This window comes from Prionailurus viverrinus, chromosome B3 (genome assembly GCF_022837055.1).
Source record: "Prionailurus viverrinus isolate Anna chromosome B3, UM_Priviv_1.0, whole genome shotgun sequence".
NCBI lineage: Eukaryota > Metazoa > Chordata > Mammalia > Carnivora > Felidae > Prionailurus > Prionailurus viverrinus.
In genome coordinates, this window is record NC_062566.1 from 25,231,856 (window position 1) to 25,256,448 (window position 24,593).

Genomic DNA, 24,593 nt, shown 5'->3' on the forward strand with positions numbered 1-24,593 from the left:
TCCAGGAATCTGTTTTAACAAGCCTTCTGGGTAATTCTAGTGCAGGCGGTCAGGTGCGAAACTACCAATTTGAACCACTGTTTCTATTGGTGTGGATCATCAAACCGCTTTACTTCTAATTTAGAAAGTCTTTCCTTTGTAATTCTGCACACCTGAAGTTGCCTCCTTGTAAGGCTGCTGACAGCAACAACCTCCGTGACAGGAAGGGAAGAAGCACGGTGTTGGGAAACGCCTGGGGAGCCAATCTCAGACCTGCTGGTGCCTGCTTTCCATCTTCACACCTTTAAAAAGGGAGAGAACTCACAAGTAGGAGGAAAAAAAACCCATTAAAGAGAAAAACAACTGCTGTTTTGAATCAGTAGCACAGCAAATTGAAGAGATAGCCATAAAACATTTTTACTTCTGACAAGAGAATCCCTTTAGGGCAGGTAATGGTCTGTTAAATATCAAAGGAGCAGACCAAGGACCTGAGGATATTAATAAGGAGAAGAGGTGAGGTGGGAAGAGGGGAAGGATTTGAGCTCTGCCTTCAACTAACTGGCTGCAGCCCAAAGGGAAGAAGACAGGGAAAAGGACCAATGCAGAGAACCATGGAGGCTTTGGGGACTCCTTACGATCATTAGAGCTGCCCAATAATAGAAAGGCATCTTAGGGGCAATAAGGAGCCTCCTGGCTCATAGAGCATGTAAGTCTGGATGGCCACGTGACAAAGATGCCATAGTAAAGGGAATTCTTGTATCAGGCAAGAAGCCGCCATAGGGTTTTTTATTTTTTAATCAGGGTTTTTATTTTTTAATCAGGACTCCTTCAAGCTAGAAAGTACACCATGGTACCTAAATTTATAAAACAGTTTGAAGAGAGGCCTCTTTAGTGATCCCTGGGGCACTGTCTGATTCTGTGGTGCTTTGATAATTTTTCGAACCAGAACTTCTCTTTCCTCTCTAGGCTTCTCCTGAGCTCCCCAAGAGCTTCCTTCAATGTGGTATCACCAAGATGGTGATGTTTAAAGGGGGTGGGACAAATCCAAGAGTGTGTGCTTCTGCAGCCACATGGCTCACATGTCCTCCTCAGGGATGGCATGCAGTGAAGGCCTTCCAAGTTGAGGCTGAGGATCATAGTGGCAGGGAGAGAGCTGAGGCTGTGATTGGAGCTCACTCAAGTGGGACATGCCTGTCTTCAGCCAGCTTTAGTGCAGACATGACAAAGCAGGCAGACCCCAAAGCCTGGGCCAACAGGTAAGCATGAACGGAATTGGTTCTGCCATGCTGTGGGAAACCCATCTTGAAGGCAGCCTAGAAGGCTGTCTGGGCCTGCCTTGGAGGGGGTCTCAGAGGTGAACAAGGGAGCCTTCTTCAACTCTGAAGGGGCCAAATGTGAGATGGCCCAAGGACCTGCTGTGGAGGGCTGACCTCCAGGGCCCTCCCTTCTCTGCCCAACATTTGCTGGCTCAGAGTCTGCCTTTTTCCAACAGAACCGAGTTCCTGTCATAAAATTCTTGGCCTACGTGAGTTTCTGGATGCTAACATCTTTCTTTTTTTCCACAGTGATGATAACTCAAGTCTCTCTTATTATAAATATCTAACAGGCAGAAAATGCTTTCCCTTCAGGAGGGCACACAAAGACTAACACCAAGGAGAGCTTATTATGGTACAGCCGCTTCTCTGGTTGGCAAGAGGTATGGCTGTGACCTGGAGCTGATTATGTTTATTTAAATTTTTAAAAATTTTATTTTTAGAGAGAGGGAGTGTGGTAAAAGAAGAGAGAGACAGAGAGAGAGACAGAGAGAGAGAATCCCAAGCTCAGCACAGAGCCTGATGCAGGACTCAATTCTACAACCCTGGGATCATGACCTAAGCTAAATTCAAGAGTTGGATGCTCAACCCACTGAGCCACCCAAGCAGCCCTGATTTTGCTTATTTAAAAGGAAAGGCAATTGTTTGGTCATTCAACAAACATTTGGTGAGCACATAGAGCTGCTGGGCTTCTGCTAGGCATGGAAGATATTAAGTCAAACCTAACTCTGAAGGGGCCAGGAGGGGAGGTGGTAGATGTAGGAAAATCATGATCCATACATCCATGCATTGTCAGCAATTGGTTTACACAAGCTGCTACATGGTTAACCAGGTGAAGAAAAGAAGGACAAAAAGCCTTCAAAGCAGAAAGTAGAGCATGTGTAAGAAGCCCAGTGTCAGGGAAGAATGGACCATCCTCCTGGGTGGAGGGGGCATGAGAGGTGCTGGGGAGTGAGGGGCAGCATGTGACCTGGTGAGCTGAGCAGGGTAAGATCTGGTAGGGTGCTGTCTACTGAGCTAGGGAGTTTGGACTTTACCCTACAAGTGAGGAGGAGCCATTACTGGGTTTTAAGGAAGGGAGAGTCATGACCACCTCTGTACTCCTCTATGAAATGATATGATGTCTAAGATTTGTATCCAAATAAACTCGGGGCAAAATATAAAAAGCAATTAATTTCAGGACTATTTGTAATGGGAAACAGCCCACATGTCTATCAGCAGGCTGGTTGAATAAATTTTGGCATTCCCATGTGCAGAAGTACTAGGCAGCTGTAAAAAGGAATGAGGAATATCTCCACCTAAGACATACTATTGAGTAAAAAAGACATGTGTGTATAATATTTGTCTAAGAAAGGCAGGGATACAAATATATAAACATATAAACCTATCTGCTTATATTTAAAACAGACAAGCATTGGAGAGATAAACCAGTGAAAAATGGTTACTTATACAGAGAAGGAGGGTATAGACTGGAGGGGATGGGGATAGAAGCTGAACTTATTTGGGGGTGCCTGAGTAGCTCAGTTGGTTAAGCGTCTGACTCTTGATTTTGGCTCAGGTCATGATCTCTTGGTTTGTGAGTTTGAGCCCCACATCAGGCTCCACACTGAGAGTGTGGAGCCTGCTTGGGATTCTCTCTCTCTCTCTCTCTCTCTCTCTCTCTCTCTCTCTCTCTGACCCTCCCTCACTCAGTCTCTCTCTCTCTCTCTCTCTCTCTCTCTCTCTCAAGAATAAAAAAATAAACTTAAAAACAAAGAAGCTGAACTTCTTTGAATGTACATTGTTCTGTATATTAACTTTGGGACCAAGTAAAGATTTCATGCAAGTAAAAAACAAAATCAAATTAAAAAGGAATCCCTGGGGGGGTGCCTGGGTGGCTCAATCAGTTGAGCCACTGACTTGATTTTGGCTCAGGTCATGTTCTCATGGTTTGTGAGTTTGAGCCCTGTTTCGGGCTCTGGGATTCTCTCTCACCCTCCTCTCTGCCTCTCCCTCCATCTCTCTCCCTCAAAACAAACAAACAAACAAACAAACAAACAAACAAACAAACATTTTTAAAAAAGGAATCCCTGAAAATAAAAAATGAAATGAAACAAATAAAGAGAAGTATGCTTGCTGTTGGTGGAATAAGCACACGGGGAAACTGTTCCAAACACAGTAATTTGACTATATATCTAGAGAAAGAAATAAGCTAAGAACAAAGAGAATTGTAAACAAATGATCTTAAGCCATTTTCAGCAATCATTTGGGTGACGGGAGAATTGATATTGGTATTCAGAGACTGTCGTGTGTACATATGAGATGAAACAAATGAGAAACTATGTGAAATTCTAATTCTATAATTCTTGGTGTCTTTGAGAAATGAGATTTTTAGCATGGAAGAAAGGAGACTCAGGTGGAAGAAATAAGAGGTTTTGCAAAAACACTACCCTTGAATTTGAATTGACAGTATCATTATGAATGTATGTGTTTTATCTTTAAAACTAACAAAAGACATATTTCCTTGTTCTGATCTCTGAAAGGATCTAGGACCAATAACCTATCCAGTAGCAGTGAGCACCCCCAGTGCCCAGATTGTGGTCTTGAAATCCCCCTTTCTGATAAAAGGATAGGCTCCATGAAAAAATGGTTGATTCCATGTCTGGGACAGGAAATGGACAAGAGGAGCCTGGAACATCAATCAAACCAGATGACAAGGAAGTCCTCAAAGACTGCTAGGACAGGGTTAAAAGGATTTAGGAGTCAACTTGAAAAGGCTCCCTCTGGACAAAGAAGGACAATTTTAGCATCAATATAGGTAAAACTGCAATGGAGTGAAGCACATCAAGTTTAACTCCATGAGTTCATAATGAAATTAAAACAAATCTGATCGGTTGCCTTTGGAGCATGCTCATGAATGAATTCATTATTTTGAAATTTATAAAGACAAGTAATTGAGCATTTATCTGTCTTTCCAATACAAATTGTACTACTGGGGAACCCAACAGTGATGAGGGGGAGTTTCTCTTTATAGAAGTAATTCCCTTTATAAATGAAGAGGGAATGATAGAATTGGAATATCACCATTTGGCAACACCTAATTAATTAATTAATGGTGGCACTGATTAGCGGTATCTGCTATCACAGGTAGAGACAACCAGGGTGCCTGGGTGGTCAGGTGGTTAAGTGTCTAACTCTTGATTTCGGCTCAGGTCATGATCTCATGGTTCTTGAGTTTGAGCTCCATGTCAGGCTCTGCACTAACAGTGCAGAGCCTGCTTGAGAGTCTCTCTTTCTCTGCCCCTCCCCTGCTCGTGCTCTCTCTCTCTCTCTCTCTCTCTCTCTCAAAATAAAATAAATAAACTTTAAACAAAACAAAACAAATAGAGACAACCAGACATCACAAGCCTTCTAGGAAGTATTCTTGTCAAGATTTTCAGCCTAAATCTATATTCAAATGGCAATTTACAGGAATTATAAGGGACAAAAGAAAATATAAAAGGACACCATGGGCATGCAATTTGTAAAATCTCCATCATGGGATACTCTATAGGATAAATGATCTCATTTCTTAAATAACTTGCAAGAAAAAAAAAAGAGACAAGAGATATAAAACTAATATTTAAAAGAAATTTAAGAGACATATCAGCAATCACAACTTATTTGTATCAAGATTCAAACAAACTAAAAAAACAAGACATTTGTGACATTTAAAAGACTCTTAGAGGGGCGCCTGGGTAGCTCAGTTGGTTAAGCATCCAACTTCGGCTCAGGTCATGATCTCACAGTTCGTGGGTTCGAGCCCTGCATGGGCTCTGTGTTGACAGCTTGGAGCCTGGAGCCTGCTTCAGATTCTGTGTCTCCCTCTCCCTCTGCCCCTCCCCCACTCACACTCTGTCTCCCTCTGTCTCAAAAATAAATAAACATTAAAAAAATAATAAAAATAAATAAATAAAAGGCTATTAGAAATTTGGGGCACCTGACTGCCTCAGTCAGTGGAGTATGCGACTGTTGATCTTGGGGTTGGGAGTTTGAGCCCCACATTGGGTGTAGAGATGACGTAAAAATAAAATTTTTAAAAATTAATACAAAAAATTTAAAATGTGAACATGGCTGGATATTTGACAACATTAAAATTATTGTTAATTGTTTTTTAAATATTTTATTAATTTTTGAGAGAGAGAGAGAGAGACAGAGCAAGAGCAGGAGAGGGGTAGAGAGAGATGGAGACAGAATACGAAGCAGGCTCCAGGCTCGGAGCTGTCAGCACAGAGCCCAACATGGGGCTCGAACCCACAAGCCGTGAGATCATCACCTGAGCTGAAGTCGGAGGCTTAACCAACTGAGCCACCCCAGCATCCCTATTGTTTATTGTTTTTAAGTGTGAGGTGGTTATGGGTTTTTTCCCAAGAGTCCTTATCTTTGAGAAATATATACAAAAATATTTACATACGAAATGATATAATATCTGGGATTTGCTTCAAAATAATAGCAGAGGGGGAGGACGTGAATGGGGATAGAGATTACATAAATTTGACTGTAAATTGATAATTGCTGCAAGTGGGTGTTAGGGACATGGGAGTTCATTTTTCTGTTCTACCTTCTATCTTACTTTTGGATATGTTTGAGATTTTCCACAATAAAATGTTTAAAAATATAAACATAAAGCAATGAGAAGAAAAGAAAGATCCCTGTAGTGGCCGTGTGGAAGATGGGCTGGAAGGGGTATTTAGAGGCATTTTTTTCCTCTACTCTCTTCTCAAGTTCCTTTTGCATCTCCTTCCCTGCCTCATAGAACAAGAGAACAGATGTTTGTGTCTCAAACTCACAAGACAACATAGGGTCAGGCCTTTTCCCAAATTTGCAGGGCCCAAGCTAAGAGTATAAATCGAGGCAACATGCCATGGGATGTCTAAATCATAAAAGTTATAAATCAGACTAACAATTACTAAGTAAAATTTGTTTTATCCTCTTACCTTGACAAATATACTTTCATACAGACCTGGAAAACCAGGTTCAAATTTCAAATGCCTAGACTGTGCTGGAACATGGAATCTTGGAAAGGGCTCCCTTTTTCTTCCTCCCCCCCAGCTTTGTCCTACATTGCAAAGAACCTTGTGCACATGCATGTGGGTATCCCAGCTCACATGTCCAACCTCTGTCCACGCTGCCTACCAAAGCTGCCCCATCCTCTGGACCTATGGCTGCACATGCCAACAGTTTAGTTTACCCACAGGAGGACACAGGTATGAAGAAGAGGCCCTCGCAAGGCTTGGAGGCAGTTTGGGAAGGCTATTCCAGAGTTTCAGGAATCTGAAATTTGTTCCAGGAAGGGGACACAGCTCTGCTTGGGTATGTCTCTTTGTTCCTATTGACTCCTCATGCTGTGGAGAGGAATGTGGTTGGGGGAGGTCCATGATGGGCGCCAGAGTCCTTGGGTCCCCAGAGTGATACCAGTGAATGGCTGGTGAGAGGATGGAAATTTTATCTCAGATGAAGCAAACCTGAAAGGCCCTTAGAATTTTCAAAATCCAAAATTAAATACATGCCTTTTACCTAAAGGGTGATGGAAAAAGGATAATTTTTTCATCTGCAACCCTATTCCCACAGCAAGATGACCAGCCACAGCAAAATCAAGGCATACAAATGGAAAGGGTGTCCTAGAAGCCATCTTAAATCAGGAGACTGATTTATCCTTTGAGGGTTTAAAATTTGACTATTTGGAGTAACATTATAAATAATATAGTTATTTTGGTTTGATTGGAGAGGAAAATAAATATCAGCTCAATTATACACATTGTATCTTCTAAAAAGTCACAGCACTTATTGAAATAAAATTCATATTGTGCCTCCAAGATGAAACTGGTATGCATTCCAAAACCAAACAGCAGGGGATAATGCCTCCAAGATTTATTGGTTTGGTTGACCAGGTGGCAATCTCTTGGCCTAACTTGAAAAATCTTTGCTTCTCAGTTGCTTAAAGTCCCACCATCAGTACTTTGTTAGCTTCAGCAGCAATATACATCAGGCTCTTAGAGCAAATGCAACTTGTCCTAGGAAGGGAAACCTCTCAGACCTTCACACCTTAGTGAGAACAAGTTGACCAGCTTTTCTCACAGGAAAGGCAAGGGCAACAGAGTCTCAGGCACCCTGGCCCTTGAATGGAAGGGATGAAGAATAAACAGAGGACTTCAGATGGGGTACAGACTTCCACCCAAGTTTGCTTTCTTCATAATTTTACTGAGGGCTCCTGTACCACAGGAGGCTGTGATGCAGAATGTATTACAGATATAAAACAGCAGGAATTTTTCAGAGTTCTATAAGCCAGGCAGCACACTGTGAATCTGAGACTTGTGTCTTCTTGGAATCCTGATTTTTTTTTTAGGAGCTGGATATTAAGGACCAAAGGCACAGGCTTCAGGTTGGCCAGTGCTCTGCCAGCCCATTCCTGGTCTCACAGCCACAGCAGCCTGAACACTGCTCATAGCTAGAGCTTTGGGGGCAGTCAAGGGCTTCCAAGTTGGCCAGGAAGTTTTGGTTAAACTCAAATAGACCAGAAAGAGAATTCTGTGACCGCTGCCACATTTCTGGCCTCTAGGGGGCGCTTCTCTCTGTCTAACAGGTTATAGTGTGAAACTTCCTGAGCCTTGACCATCCTCCATACAAGCTTCTGGGAGTTTTTTATAATGCTGGACCTCTGGGTAGGTGATAAGCCACAGGCCACTGTGCTTTTGTTTCAAACTCTTGGAAGAAGTTGGGCCCCAGAGCTGGAGTAGATGGACTTACTTTGGCCTGGAGACAGGAGCTTTGCAAGATGTTTTATATTTTTGCCTTTAGGTGTCAGCAAGTAGGTTGAGTTACTCAGCCTTCTTGGCCCATTATCACCCTTCAGTCAGACTCCCTCCTTGATTTTGAATTAATGAATTCCCTTTTATTTCTTAGTTTCCTTCCTTCACCCTTCCCACTATAGATAAGCATTCTGATGCGCTAGATGCCTTTTTATTTGCATGTATTCTTGCACATGATGTGTGTGAATATCTATTTTTTAACTTGGAAAATTATGTATTTTTCTTAAATGTAAGTGGAAAATTATAAGCATTACTACATTACCAGAACTTTATCCAAATATAGAATAAGCATGTTATTCCACACTTGTGGCTTAAAAATAATTTGGGGAGCAAAAATATATTGTGATTAACGCACATATTTACATTTCCACTTATGTATATTATTTCTGTCAATTGGTAAATTTTCAAATTTTATTGTTAAAATAATACTGACTTATTGAATAGTACTGAATAGTACTAAATTACCGTAATTACTAAAATAGCTTTCAACTATTGTGTAAAATGTGAAAAATTTTTCACATGTGAAAAATGTGAAAGTTGCAAATTAAAACAAAAATTTTTTTTTAACACAAGGGAGATGTTATACAATCATGGTGGTCTATGAAGTTTGTGCTCAAATTTTGGGTGAAAATACATTTCCCTAGTATCCTAAGAATAAGCGAAGTCATGGAAATATTTTACACACTGATACAAGATAGTCATGTTCCTTTTATTAACACCAGAGGCAATAGCACAATAAAATAAGTATGCTAAAAATAAGTATGCACCTATGCCTGTATTATTAATGCATAGATATGGAATTACATTATAAAATCTCAGTTGATTTCTTACTTAAAAATTTTTTTTTAACTTTTATTTATCTTTGAAAGAGAGAAAGTGAGAACAAGCAGGGGAGGGGCAGAGAGAGAGGGAGACACAGAATCCAAAGCAGGTGCCAGGCTCTGAGCTGTCAGCACAGAGCCCAACATGGGCTCAAACTCACGAACCGTGAGATCCTGAGCCAAGCTGATGTCAGATGCTTAACTGACTGAGCCACCCAGGCACCTCTGATTTCCTGGTTTTTAAAAGAAGCATTTCAATTTTATGATGCATCCATGTTGCCTATAGTGCATCAACCATGGCCACGTTTTACTAATCCACTCCCCTGCCGATGGACTCTCAGCCTGCTCCCTCACACAACACGGACGGGCACAGGAACAGAACTTCTGGGTCACAGGACCAAGACAGAGGCTTTAGTCTGGAAACATATTAGTGCAGCAAATGCCAAAACCCTTTCCCTGTGCCTGGAAGAGACATTCTGAAAGTCTGAACAGCCACAATGCCTCTCTGTAGAGAGGTAGTGCCAGGATTACCTCTACAAACTATCAGATTTGGGGTATGTAAGTTAGAGTTGAGCAGCAGCCAGTCTTCCCTCCTCTGTAGTCATCCCGGGATCCAGTTGAGAGGCCCAACATCTCTGAAGAATTTGCTCGAATATTGCTTACAAGTCCTGAATACTGAGCATAGCTCAGGGTAGGGGAACAGCCACCTCTCGCCCCAAAGCTGAAGAGATTTGGGAGCAGGACGGGGCAGGCAGAAGACTTGAGAGGGTGCACTTGGGATCAGGTGGCGCCTATGCACGTGGCCAGGCAGGCCTGTGGGGAGCATCTTCATTTACTGTTGGCCTGAGCCACCTTAGGAAGTTCAAGCTTCTTGAACTAAATACAATTCAGAAATTTTTGACTCTGGCATGAAGTTCTTGAAGCCCAAAGATGGAACCTTAGAGGACCTCTTGCTGATTTCCACGGCCCCACCCCTCTGACCTTTAGAGGGCGCTGTTTCTCCAATATCTGAGGGTCTGAGCCATAACCAAGGGCGGGTACCAAGGGAGAGCTTGGTGGGGCCTCTGGGGATGGTAAAGACTACTCAGATAAAGCCTTGGGGAGAATCAAGGGAAATTGGCCCAGGCAGAATCCAAACCAAGGTAAGTCCTTTGGGGTATAGCTTGGTTCTCTTCCACCTTGCTCCAACAGAACCATCTTTCACCATTGTTTCAGGAGCTCCTCCTATTCGTCCAGACCCTTCCCAAAGTGACCAAGATAGGCTGAGCCCTCACCTCACCACTGGCTAGTGCTGCAGTTCCATTTCTTGCGTCCTCTCCTCCCTAGCAGGAGAGCAGTGACCTTCCCTGGTAGGCTCCCTGAATGCTTTATCTCAGGAAGACACAAGCAACAACAAGTATAATAGACACCACCACACAGTAAACAGTGGAGGAGAGATACTTTTCTTTGCCTTCTAGACCCTTATCTTATGGGCACGAATGCAGGTTAAGGACACCCACGCTGGGGCTAGGCCAGTGAGATTGGGGGTGGGCCTGTCAGAGTGGAGAGGTGAGTAAGAGGCCATGGGGTGTGAATGCCCTCTGCCGCAGCCTAGGGTAGGGGTGGGTATAAGTATGGCATACCCTATAAGTATGGCTGCTGTCTAGAGCAAGGGCAGTCACTGTAAGGGTAACATTTACTCATTGATTCCACAACTATTCTTTAAGCATCTCTTACGTGTCAGGGCAGCGTGTTAAGTAAAATACATAGTTATAAATTGCAATAAGAACAGTAAGAGAAACTGGGAGGGTGCTGAGATAGAGAATAATGGGGTGTGGGGGGAGAGCTACATCAAATATGGCCATCCGGAAAGGAGACGCTGTGTTTTTCTCCTATGGCTGAAGCAGTGAATTATGGGACATTTCACCTGGCCTAGCCTCCCGTTCCCTCCTCTTGTACAGCAAGTTCCCTCCTTTACTCTTGATCTGCATAGGCTCCTGGAGTGGACACGTAACGCAGATCTGGCCAATCGGGAACCCTCATCCCACCCTGGCCACAGTGATTGGTTCAGAGATGGGTACATGACCCAAACATGACAAAGGAGAGTTAGGCAGGGACTTTGGCTGGAGCATTGGACAAGAAGCGTATCCCTTTCTGAGGATGATAAACGAGGATGTCAGCCTTGAACAGCCAGGGGCAGCCACATGGGAAGAGGCTGAGTGAGAACAGAGCCCACTCCCAGGAAAGCAGAGTTGGGTAATGGAGAGGGAGAGAAAGAAAATGGGAATGGGGGAGAGAGGTGTAATGATCAAGCTCTAGGCCATTTTTGATTCTCTGAATCTACAGAGGGGAAAGGAAGAGATACATCAGCATTCCCCAAAACTCTCTTTGGAATCATCCTCCTTCACCAGTCTCCTCTCTGCCCCAAACTCTACATAAAGCTGGAGGTGATGATGGGCAATAGTGCAGGACCTATGTGGAGCCCCCTTTTGGCAGATCCTGTCAATGCAGGTAGTTTCCTAATGTCTTTTTTCCTCCTCACCTTTGGGCATCAGACCAAACTCTCAGATAACAGAAAGCCCCATTTAACATCCTGTTACATGAGTATTGTTGGCCGCTTTCTATAGATGACGCCCAGGGAAGCTAAGTAACTTGCCAAGAACTGGCAGCTAGTCAGGGGCAGAGTTGAATTCACACCCAGGTTTATCTTCACATCTCCCTCCCCTTGTCTACCACTGCAGCCTAGGGTGGTGTGGTCCAACAGGCAGTGCTAACGAGGTGGGGGCAGGGGCACACATGGAGTCAGGTGGTTCCTAGCATCAGGGCCACAAGCAGCTTGGTCTGGCATCTGGGGCCCTAACTCCAGCTCTGTCAAGCTGAGGCAGGGCAGTCCCACATCTGGACGAAGTGGCATTTATGGGGTTTGGAAGGTGCAGCTCAGGGTCTAGGGTTACCACCATGGGCTGAGTGCCCACTGTGTGCCAGGCACCAAGCCAGGCACATCACTGTGTTACTGTGTTTCATCCAGGTGGAAAAGGACTAGCAGCAGAGCTGATGAGACCTGCCGCTGGATGCCTTCTTACCCTCCTTATGTGAATCAGGCCTGACCCTTGGGATGGGGTGAGGCTGAGGTGGCCAGCAGGGTGCCCCAGCTTTTGGGAGCACTGTCAGAAGCCAAGCCCATGCACTCTTCACCCATGTCCATGCTTCCCTTTCCCTCTGTGCCAGCCTGGCCTGGCCCCGCCCCTTCATGCCTTTCTAGAACCCTCACCTGCCTCTCTGCCTGCAGCTTTACCCCTCACACCTATCCACCAGAGCTGCCGTTGTTTTCCTGATTATTCACTGTTTTGCTGCCAAACTACTGGCCTGAAAACATGTATTATAACTACGACCTTTATCTACAAAGGATCTTTGAAACTTCCTGGCCTGGCATTTAAAGTGGCTCAAGAAGGTGGTCCTACTGAACTTTTTACCTTTATTTCTCCTTCCTTTCAGATGTGTGTCCTGTCCATGTGTCAGGCTGTGTGTGCTCATTCCTGCTGCCACACCTCAGGCTCATTCTCCATCCTGCTCTCCTCTCCCCGTCTAGTTAATAAAACAACTCGCTCAGGCAGCCTTTCATTCAGCAGGTATTTCAGGCACCTCACTGTGTGCCCTCTGCTCTGACACCTCATCCTTGTATTGTGATCTCAGTAACCCACCAACTAACCTCCTATGTGAGACCTTATCCTTCTTCTCCTGCTCCATGCAACTGTAAACCTTCAGCAGCAGAGGCTGTGTATTGCCCATTTCACGGCCCCGCAGCATCCTGCCTGTGGCAGGGATTAATAAACAATAAATGTGTGTCACATAAATAGGACAAATGTAGGCTCTGATTGGAAAGCACTAAACACTGGTTTGAGAGTCTAGAGCTTAATCCCAGCTTTGCCACTTACAAACTGTGTGGCTGTGGAGAGCTACTGTCTTTCCCTGGGCCTTTAGATCTCTAGCTGTAAAATGAGACTACCATCCTTGTCCTGGCCACTTTATTGGGTTAAGGTGGGTGGGAGATTCTGTGCAGGTGCGGGCTGTTATTATTGCAGGTTTCCCCTGCAATCAGGATGTGTGTTGGGGGTGGAGGGGGATGACTGTTTCTTAGAGCTACTTGGCCATAAGAGCTGAGCTGAGCAAAGCAAAGCTGGCCTAGGACCTTCCATGCCCCTCAGATGTCAGCCCAGGGAGAATAAGGCAGGGGGAAATGGCCAGCAACCTGCCACACAGGTGTCTATCTGAGGTGTGGATGAGATGCTCCTATGCTCCTGGGGCTTCTCCCAGTGTCTGGTAAGGGGCAGACCCAGACCCCAGACCGAAGCTGCCTGAAAGGGGTTGGTAGAGATACCTTCACCTGGATGGATTGCAGTCCTAAGTCCCCAAGGGACTTAGGTGGGGTTGGGGTTGAATCAGAGTATTTTATCATCACAGGCTATCTGTGATGGTGGGGAGGGAGAGCTGAGCCCTCTGAGTCAGCACCTCGCTGTCCAGAGGGGAAGCCCAGGGCTCATACAGGAGAAGGGACTTGCCCAAGGTCACTTTTACAGTCGTGATGTGGGTTTTGCAGATAGAGAAATCTGAATCCCACCTCTGCCACTTACTAAGAGCTGGAGCAAGTTACAACCGAGTCTTAGTTTCTGTAAATGTTAACAGGGGCTTGCAATTCTAACATTTTAGAGCTGTGAGCACTCGAGGTAATGATGCATATATGGTGCCTGTTCTGGGCGGCAGCTTAGGCATCAGCTCCCTTCCCCTGGCCCAGGGTGATGGGGACACTCTCTCTTCCCCATCCTGGACTGCTTGATCCCAAGGAGGTGAGTGGCCTGGGACCTGGGCCAACATTCCCACCCCTCCTGTTCCTTCATTTGCTCTCTCGTTCCACAGTGTGGATGGAGCATCCACTCAGAAAGAGACTCCGTCCCGTCTGCTGCTCAATCAGACAGGACTGAAGGGGCACCGAGGTGGCTCAGTCAGTTAAGTGTCTGACTCTTGATTTCAGCTCAGGTCATGATCTCGCAGTTCGTGGGTTCAAGCCCTGCATTGGGCTCTGCACTGCTGGCTCAGAATTCTCTCTCTCCCTCCCTCTCTCTGCCTCTTTCTCTCAAAATAAATAAATATACTTAAACAAAATCAGACAGGACTAAGACCTAGTTGCCCCCCACCTGAGATGCCCACAGCCCTATAGGGAGAGAGGCAAAGCAGGGAAACACCATCAGAGTGGAAACTGCTATTGGGGTTGTGCTCCACCAGGCGGGGTACACCAAGGAAGTGGAGCTGCTGAACACTTGCACTTCCTTTTTTCTTATTTTAATTGCATAGCATGTTTTCATGGTCGAGACCAAGCGGTACACATAGTTTTAAAACCTGCTATTTTTATTGGCATTATGTCATAAATATTTCCCCCATGTTATCGTTAAACTTTTGTAAATACTTTCAGTGGCTGCAGTATATTTTGAGTAGAGCAATGCCATAATGTAATTAGGCTTGGACATTTAGGTTGTTTTCAGGGTTTCTGTTTTCCTATAATAAATAATACTGTTACGAACATCTTTGTGTACAAGTTGTTTCCTATGTTTCTTGGTATTTCCTTGGGGTAAATTTCCAGCCACAGGATTCCTGACAGGACGTCAACATGTTAAGATCGTCAACAATCCCTTGATATTTACCACCAAATGACTTTCTGAAGTGGTTTTCCTAGTGTACCCTGTAGTGGTGGTGGCATTGTCAGTCCTTGGGTCTGTTTGGAGGTATTTACAGGATTATAATAGAAAGATAGAGTGGGGTGGGGTTTGAATCAAACAGACTTGGGGGTCTTAACCCTGGCCACATCAGTTCTCCTTCCTGAGGACAGTATGACAGGAGTGATGATATTGTCCTTAGGCAGTTTTGTGAGGTGAGTATAAAGCATAGAACTTAGCACCTGGCACACGGTAGGAACACACTAATTGCTTACGGCTACAGTGTGACACTTCCCATTTGGGACTGGAGTGAATTCATGCCTTCTGTAAGCTGATGCTGCCAGGTGAGGCCTTGGCTCCAGTCTCCACCAACTGAGGCATATATGCCCTTCCATTGAATAAGCCAAGGCCCCCAGGAACCCTGCAGACAGCAGGGCAGAAGGCAAAGGCCAAGGCCAGAGAAAGTGAACAAAGGGTTCGGAGGGCAGAACAGAGGGAGGAAGTGATCTCCTGGCTGATTGAGAAGGAGATCTGGGAAGGAGAAGGAAGTGGTGGGGTGGAGGGACAGGGCTTGAGGGGCCCACAGGAAAAGTCAAGACCAAGGGGCTGAGGTCCAAAGGGAAGGGCTGGTTTAATACCAGGACGTAAGGTGAATCCAGGTACCAGGTCAGCAGAGGCTGGCCCAAGGCAGGAGTGGGCATCAAGGGGCTCTGACAAGCTGCCCGGCACTTCTATGATTAGCTCACTGTGTGACCCTAGACAAGAACCCCGCCCTTGCCAGGCACTGGTTCACTCTGCAGCTGAGAAAGGCTATGAAGGAACTGACAGCTGGAGGTATCTGCTAACTACTCTCCCTGCATCTGGGCAGCAGGTCCCGCCTTGAAGAGGAATCTGGGTAGTGTATCTTCATGTTTGTGACACCTTGGTCAAGGAACCACCTGCTCACCTGTACGTGGCAGTCCTGTTGGAAGAGAAATTTTAGAGGATCAAACCTGTGCCTTGTCCACATGCTTAAAAAGATTAGGTAGAGAAAAGAAAATTAAATGAGAAATCGTTGTAGTGTACCAATGGAGTCCCCTGTCAGGAGAGTCAGATCCTCTGAGCACACTGGTTCCTGATTTTCTGGCCTGGCAGTTTTGAAATGTCCGGCTTGTCATATTTCACCACTTCCCTCTCCTCCTTCTGTGCTTGCTCCTGGGTCTGGTAATATGCTTTCTGCTGGGAGAGGGTGTCAGATTATTCTTCAGTTAAACATTATCTCTCTCCTTTTCCCATTTCTGTGTGATCTGACCCCGAGGCCTTGATGTCAGGAAGAAAGCAGGCAATCCTAGAAAGAGACATGACCTGAGCCTTGAGTCTTCAAGGGAAAGGAGGAGATAGGAGGACCCTCTGGCTCCAAGGCCTTCAATAGCCCTTTAGTGTCCTTAGCTTGAAGTCTCAAATCTTCAGCCTGGCATGTAATGCCTTTATGGCTGGCCCTGCATCCTCCCAGGCTGCCACGGAGTGGGGACTCAGTGAGTGTCACAATGGTAATGTTTGTTGTTATTAATAGTGATGATGATAATAATAATAATAAAAGAACTCATGCTTCTCTAGGCTCCACCAAACAACAGGCACTCCTAGGGTTCAGTAGAAGCAATGGCCTAAAACTTCTTGGCTCTCCTGCTCATGAAAAACCTGGACTCTCTCCTCAAAGTCTACTCCAACCATTTCTGGGAGACAAGGGATAAAGAACATTTAGTTAAGAGCAAAAGCTTTGGACTCACCATTGAAAGGAACCAGGGATCCTTGGAGAAAGGTTGACTGCAGAGCTTGGGGCAGGTAACGTACCAGATGAGCCTGGAATATCTTGTGCAAGAAGTTAAGAAAGTGCTCAAAAAGCAACAGAGCCATATCTGAAGGAAACAGAAACCACCCTAGAGGGGCTCCCACTGGCCAAGTCTGCGACAGTTTGCGCATCAAAATAAATAATAGTAACAGATTATAACCCATTGGATGAAATAGAAGTTACTGAGTCCTCATTATTATAAGTAAATGAATAAATAAATGAGGTAAAGGGGGCTCTCTCCTTTTAGTAGGATACCAACAGACACATTTGCAATGACGGAGTTAGAAAATCATCATTGGAAGCCAAAACAAATGGGTGAGGTTGGGATGAGGAACAGGATACACATATTTACGTAGTCTCAAAGAATTTTCCTGTGAGCTATTGATTAATCACAAAGGGGAAAAGAGCAACTTTATGGTGAAGAAAACTGGTGGACACCACCTCAGTCAAGTGACCAAAGCTAACATCCCCTTGATGGGACAAGCTGACATCCCATGCCTCCTGATGTGATGCACCCAGAAGGACACAGAGTCGTTTATCTGGAATTACTGCCAAAAATGCATGATCTGAATCTCATCATGAGGAAGGGACTAGACACAAATCCAAACAGAAAGACATTCTATAGAATCACTGGCAGGAACTGTCATAGATTGAAGGAGACCAGGAGAAAAAAACATACATTACAGTTCGTGAGTTCAAGGTCTGCTCCAGGCTCTGCACTCTCAGCACAGATCCTCTGTCTCCCTCTCACTGCTCTTCCCCTACTCTCTCTCTCTCAAAAATAAATGAACATTTAGAAATAAAAATTGTCCTGTGGTTATGTAAGAGAATGTTTTTGTTTTTAGGAAATATACACTGAAGAAATTAGGGGTGAAGGGATACCATGTCTCTATGGTATAAGAATTTAGGGGTGAAGGGACGCCATGCTAACATAATATAAGAAATAAGCAAAAAAAAAAAAAGAAATTAATAAGCATATATACAAATAGAGAAAGAAACAATAGTAAAGCACTTGGGGTAAAACTTAATCTGGTAAACTGGGTAAAGGGGACGAGTTCTTTGTACACTTTTCTCTAAATTTAAAGTTATACCAGAATAAAAATGTACATGTATTTTACAAAATGAGAAAACATGCTTCCTACAGATAACCCAGAGGAGGGTGCTGCTGAGGGCCAGGCTTGGGAAGGAACTAGGCAGATGGGTACCTGCACCCCAAGAGTAGGGAGTCTCATGGTCCAATGAGAGTCTGTTGTCGAGTTCCCCATGCTGCTCAAGCTACCAGTCACTCCTCAGCTTGGTTCTGCTGTTTAAGTCCTGAGAGTGAGGCTTCTCCCACCAAGCCTGAGGGCACAGGGCTGTGGGCAGCAACAATGCCAGGTCTAAGGGTGCATCACCACTGTGGGTTGGAAGCCTGCTGTGCATGGGCTCAGGGCCAGGCACCTTTTCATGTTCTCAGACTCTGGGCTAGGCACATTAGAAACTCCTTATTTAAGCTTTAAAGCAATCCTGTTAAATTCATAGGATAATTCCCTGCTTTTCAGATGAAGAAACCGAGTCTTGGCAAGGTGAGGTTGGAACAAGTTGCAAACACTGCTGTTCTGACTCCAAGTCTAGGGCTCTCGGCCCCCTCCCTGGATGTGCCAGAGACTTTCCTGCCTCCACACCTTGGCACGTGCCATTCCCTTTGCCTGCATCCATGGTCCCCTCCTCCTATGTGAACTTCATGAATTTCCTGCCGGCCAAAGTGAAGTCAAGGTCTCCTGCCCCTGAATCCCAGGTTCTCGGTGATACATAAAACACCAACAAGGCCAGAATCAAGTTTGGCTTTACTGTGAACAAGTCATTTTCTGACTAAATTAAAACCAACCCAATTGAGGAGACGATGTTGAGAAGCTGTTTTAAAGCTCCTAATTCGAGACAGCTGCGCAATAGAAAACACAAACAGGCTGGAAAGGATGAGGGCGGGGCAAGGGGTGGAGTGGGTGGGAGGTGGTTACATCCTGCCTTCCCTGTTAGAGTCAGGTCAGTATTCTTTCCTGCTGGGCCTCAGTCTCCCCATCTGTAAAATGAAGCAGTAAGGCAATAGCAGGAGTTCTGATCAAAGGGTGTATGTCTGACTCACTTATGAAACCTATAAACTTTGCAGATTCCCTGGCCCCCACCCAGTCAGTAGGTCTAAGTTGGAGCCTGGCCTTACACTGTTTTACGAAGTCGCACAGAGCTTCTGGTAGGCACTCCTCCCACTATTTGAGAACCTCCAGATGGTCTTTGCAGGCCTCTGTCCTCTGACCAGTGAGCTGGTGGTGGGGATTCTTGGCCCTCACTGAAGGAGCTCCTTCTCCGTGTCTGCTGGTCCTCTGTTCAGTTACTCTGCAGGCTGCCCACTGGCCACTTTGTACCTCTTTGACATCTTTCAAGGATCCTGAGCAGCACCCCAGCTTCTGGAGATTGACAGTGCATGGAAACTCAGAGTCACACTTTTGTGGCTGCTAATTAGTAAATCTGAAAGCTCCTTGTCATCTCAGAAGAGCTGTCTGAGTGGGAAAAAGACTTACTATTATTTGCAACTGCTTTCCTGGTACAAACTGAAAAACAAACTATATCACATCCTGAGGGCTGAGGGCCACATCCTCAGGAACCATCAAGGTTCTGAGAGAAGGATATCTCCAGGTTCAGACATAAGATCTAGGAGCCCCACCCCCACCCAGCCTGGCCCCAGGTCTCTGTACTTCCTCCTCAGCTGGGGACTTCCTTTCTTTCCCCTCCCGCCAGGCTTTTGCCCCAGACCCTGGCCCAGCCTCTCACCTCCAGCCCTACCCTCTAGGAAGGAAAGATCCTGGTTAGGATGGGACTCTGACAATTGTCCGACCTCTCTGAGCCTCAGTTTCTGTATCTGCTGGATTAGGTGAGACCTAAAGTACGTGAAGTGCATAGCACAGGGCCTGATGCAGTGAGACACCCAACAAGCTTTGGCAGTTTTTCTGGAATTCCCTTCCTGCCTAATCTCACCAGTGAGTTCCTTCTCCTTAATCAGGCTCCAGATCCCCTCCTATGGGAGGACCTTCCAGCAGAGTCTCTCTCTCACTGCTACACTGCTGTCCTGCCACTCAGCACATTTCCCCACCTGGGTTGCCTCCCCCACCAGACTAGCAGGAGCCATGCCTTGTTTTCATGTCCTCAGAAGGAAGATCAGTAAATGCTGATGGGTGCACTGCAGTGGGGTTTGTCCTATTCCAGGGCAAGCTAGGTGGGGTTGAGAGTGGGAGCCCCAGCCTAGTGGCCCAGCCTCTGGCTGCCCAGAGGTACTCTGCAGGCATCCCAGAACAGTGCATGGCAGTGGGAACATTCCAGTTCAGCCCTTGGGCACCTGACAGCCATGGCCAACATTATGGCAGTGCACTCTGCTCCTCCAGGAAGGAAGGAGATACACGTGTTGCTTGGCCTGCCTAGAGAATGGCAGATATTATCAAGACAGCATGTCAGCAATGAAAGGAACAAAATAAATGTCCCTTGGACCACAGGCAATGCCATTTCCAAGTGAAATTTATGGTAAAGGCCCTGTGGTTTCTTGATGTCACTGAGCAGCTTTGAGACCCTCCTTCTTTATAGCCCTTCCCCTCTCCAGGAGGGTCCAAGCTCTTGCTTCAGACTCTTCCTATATGAGATGAGGTTGAAAGGTAGGCTGGGGCCGGATCACACAGGGTCTATAAGCTATGTGAGAGCAATGACCATTGTTCTTAGGACAATGGGAAGTCATAGCAAGGTGACAAAGGGAAGGTACATGATCAAATTTGGGTCTGAAAATATCATTCTGCTGTGTGGAGAACAGACAGTAGTGAACAGATTTGGCTTCAGGGATGAGCTACTAGTGCTGTTGTGCAGGGCACTATTGATCAGAAGGACCCTGCACTTGGGGCTTAAAACCCTGCAGTTGCCATTTGAAATTCTTAATAATATTATCTTTTGAATTTGTGTTTTGTAAGTGAAGTCTGAGACGGTGAAGGGTGGGGAGCCCTGGCTCCTATGTGGTCCTGACTCCTGCTACCTCCCCTGCACAGGTTCTCAGCTCCCTCCTCCCCAGTCCTTCCTAGCAACCACTGCCACTCTGTGCCCCCAGAAGGGATCTGGGTGCATGTGTGGGGAGGCTCGGGGTTGTCTGGTGGCACCTCAGGATGAGGCATGTCGGTGACAGACACTGCCCTAGGTGGACAGCACCATGGCACATTCAGCAGGTGACTCAGGGGTGAGTCGTTCTCCCATTCCTGATGCAGGTGAAAAGTGTGTCTTGGCGGGAGTTTGCAATACCTTTTGGGACTGCTATCTACTGAGGAAAGGGAGACGACTGGCTAGACTTCCCTGTCCCCAGCCAGGGAAGACAGTGCCATGGTTGGCTGGACAGGAAGCCCAAAAGCCGACGGGGTTTGCGCAGAAGCACATTAAATAGCAAATAAAGCACCGCAAAAGTGAGAGTGAGAGAACATGGCTAAGGGAGAAACTTTATATTTTAGTACCTTTAATGGCAAGTTTTGTCTATGCCTTTTTAGTAAGAGGCCTTACATTTTCATTTTGCATTGACCCCGCAAATGATATAGCTCATCCTGGTAGAAAGCAGTCAATGAGATAAAGCATGTAAAATACATGCAGGCCTGTAGGTACTGATATTCCCTTAATGGAGGCTAGTATTATTGATCTTGAAGTAGCTTCGGGAGCTGAGCCTTGCCCAGTGGCTGGCTGTGGCAATCGATGTTGTAACCTATTTTGCATTTTATTCTCAATCCTTGGGCCTACTACAACTTGAATTCTTCAAGCAGATGTGTTCGAATGCCATGCAAAACAGGATGGGACGTTGCCTGCGCCGCAGGGGGACTCCCCCTTAAAAGAGGAGCCATAGCCTGTCCTGAGGCATAGCTGCCCAGACCTCAAGGCAAGTTGAGTTTTGAAGCAGCTGGAACAGTGATTAAAAAGCTATGATTTTCAGGACTGGATTCACCTCTCTAGGGGGCTAGTGAATGAGGGAGGCCCGAAAAGAGTTCCCTTTCTGAGGGGCACTCAGATGTTTCTGTCTTGCTTCTCTACCTCCTGGATCGCCCACGGTCCATCTCCCCCATCCCTGCTGCCTTTTCCAGGCCTCATCTCTCTCTCTCTCTCTCCTTTAGGGATATAACAACACTCTCTTCTGGTTTCACCCACCCCCCACTCCTACCCCAAGCCACTTCTCATCGGGAAAGATCTTCTAGAATCTGTCTGTGGGCTCCTCCAGGCAGAGACCAGGTCTGCCTCCTCTCTGGGCCCCAGTTCTAGCAAGTCCTGGCAGGGGTTGGCGTCCAGCAGTGTTTGTGGACCTGGGTTAGAGAAGGCTGTGGTAGTAACAGCGGTTGGCTCCCAACATCCATGACACCCCAAGGGATCCCCCCCCAGTGGTGAAGTACAAACATGTGGCTCACTTCTGGCCACAAGACATGAGGGGAGGTCTCCTGGGAGGATGGGGATAGAGAGGACTTTGAAGAAAATGAGATGCAAGGGGAGGTAGCCTGTTTCTTTCCCTAGATGTGGCTTTGTCTGGAGCTGTAGGCCAGAGCTGCTGCAACCCATGGGGGAAGAAAGCAAATGGAGAACCACAAAGAAACTGAGCTGAAGCCCTAAAGTACCCCACCTGGAGGCCACGCTGCCTCCAGACCCCTCATGTGGGAGATAACACACGTCCTCCATAATAAACCCTTTGGTTTTATGTTTCTTGCAACCAAGACATCCTCAATGGATGCAAATAACACAGTGAAGACCATGTGCCAGCACTGGACTCTCACCCAATAGCACCACCAGCCCCAACAGCCTCCCGAGGCTCAGTATTTCCAGCTCGGGATTGCGGTGAGAGGGTCTGGAGGCAGAACTGGAAAAAGGAAGGCTGAAACCCATTGTTAAGAGAGGGCTGTTGGGGCGCCTGGGTGGCTCAGTTGTTTAAGTGTCCGACTTCAGCTCAGGTCATGATCTGGCGGTTTGTGGGTTCGAGCCCCACATCGGACTCTGTGCTGACAGCTCAGAGCCTGGAGCCTGCTTCGGGTTCTGTGTCTCCCTCTCTCTCTGCCCTTCCACTTCTCATGCTCTGTCTCTCTCTCTCTCCTTCTCTCAAAAATAAATAAACATCAAAAAAAATTTTTTTAATTAAATTAAATTAAAAGAGAGAGCTGTTGGCAAAAGATACCGCGGAGGTCAAGAGCCTGGGCTTCGGCATCAGACAGACCTGAGTGTGCAGCCCAGCACTCTGTTCACTTGGCTGTGAGGCCTTGGGTGAGTCACATAAACTTTAATCCCTAGTTTGTTCCACTGGGAAGTGGGGGCAATGATAGCATGCACCCCACAGGATGGGGTGAGGACTAGGTGAGACGGTGCGTGTAGAAAGCTTAATGGTGTCCCCAGTACTTGGCAAGTGTTACGAAGCCCAGTTGGCTGCCCTGGTGGCCCAGCCTCGGAAGCTGTGAAAGGTGGGGCCGGTGTGAGGGGAGGAGAAAGACCTCTTTGCAGTGGAGAACTTTAGAGCCTCTTTGGATGCCTCCCATTACTTCCTTCCACAATTGCTCTGGCCCATGACCAGCACAGCAAATCTTTCCGAGGCTGCCCTGGCTAGACCAGAGCAGTCAGGATAGGAATTCTTTATTTTGGGGGTCCTTGAGGTGGACCTTGGGGGGACTTGCCCAGGTAAGGTAGGTCAAGGAAGGCATGCCAGGAGGAAGGCTGGAGAACAGAGGGGAAAATTGTAGCAGTGAGAAGGGTACCTCTGGGGCGAGGGAAAAGGCCTGTTAGGAACAGAAATTTGTTGAGGGTGATGGGAGGAACCCCTGGAGAGTCAGGGGAAGGAACCTGGCTGTGAAGTTTTCTGCCAATGGTAACCTCCTGTTACCATAGGGTTTCTAGTCTGCCTCCAGAACTAGAGGCATCACCCCAATTGATAGATGGAAAAACAGGCCAGGGAGGCTGAGTCAGTGCTATCAGCTGCCGTTAGGATAAGGTGCAGCCTCAGCATTCAAAGTTCAAGGTGATATTTACACCATTAGCTGTCATCAGCTGCAAGCAACAGAAAACCTGGCTTGGTGCCTTCAATGCTGAAGATGTTTAGTGGCTCAAACCTAAGGGTTCTGGAGGTAGGGGACTCCCAGGGGCAGCCCCACTGCTCTACAATTCTCCCTGAAGTATTCTCTCCTGGGTGGCTATTTCAGAAGTATGGGTGTGCCCCATCTCTAAGTCTGGGTACACAGAACTGGCACTTGGGAGCTTAGCTGTCTTGCACACCAGCTTTCATCTGTCTTATCACCTCAGTCGGTGGTAAAGGAGGCATTGGTGAGGGTGGTGATTTGTAGACAAGGCTGACTCATCCCTTCTTGCCTACCCTGGGCTTAGGCCCCCCTGCCGGCATTTTCTGCTGAGCATTCAGGCCCTGGCTCTTTGGGGCTGTGTTCGGGGCTGCAGCCCAGGGCTCTTTCCAAAGTGGTACCAGACAGTGCCCCAGCACCTGCCCAGCCAAACTGGAAATCCCAGTAATGTTCTCAACACCGTCTCCTTTCCAAAGTTGGGGGACGGGGTGGTGGTGGCAGATAGGGAAACTGAGACTCAGAGAGTTAGAGGGTCGATTAAGGTCCCTTGACCACTAAAGGGTAGGGGCCAGGCAAAACAAAAATGGGCGCCTCAGCCTGGGTTTTCAGACTCCCACACTATGCCTTCATAATCCTGTCTCTCAGTTCAACCACCTTCTTCAGCCTGAAGACTCCATTTCCTGAGGGAGGTTTCCTGCCCCAGAGAGTGTGTAATCTGGAGACTTGCGGGGGGGGGGGGGGGGGGGGGGGGGGGGCAGTGCTTATGAGACCTCAGGCTGTTTTCCCTTGCTAGTTACCTGGTCACTCCATCTCTGTCTTCCACTCCCCCACCCCCGCCCCCCCCAGCCCAACAATAGCACAGGGCTGTCTGCCCCCAGGCTGCGAGTTCCTTGAGGGCAGGCTGTGGACTGAGGCACTAGGCAGCCAGGGTTTGATGAGTGATAGTGATGTCCTGGACCTGGGTGAGCCCTCCGGTATGGTTTGCTGCTGGGGAGTGGAGATCTAGCATCTCTGCACCTGGCTTGGCCATGGGGCTGGGATGGTGGGCGACAG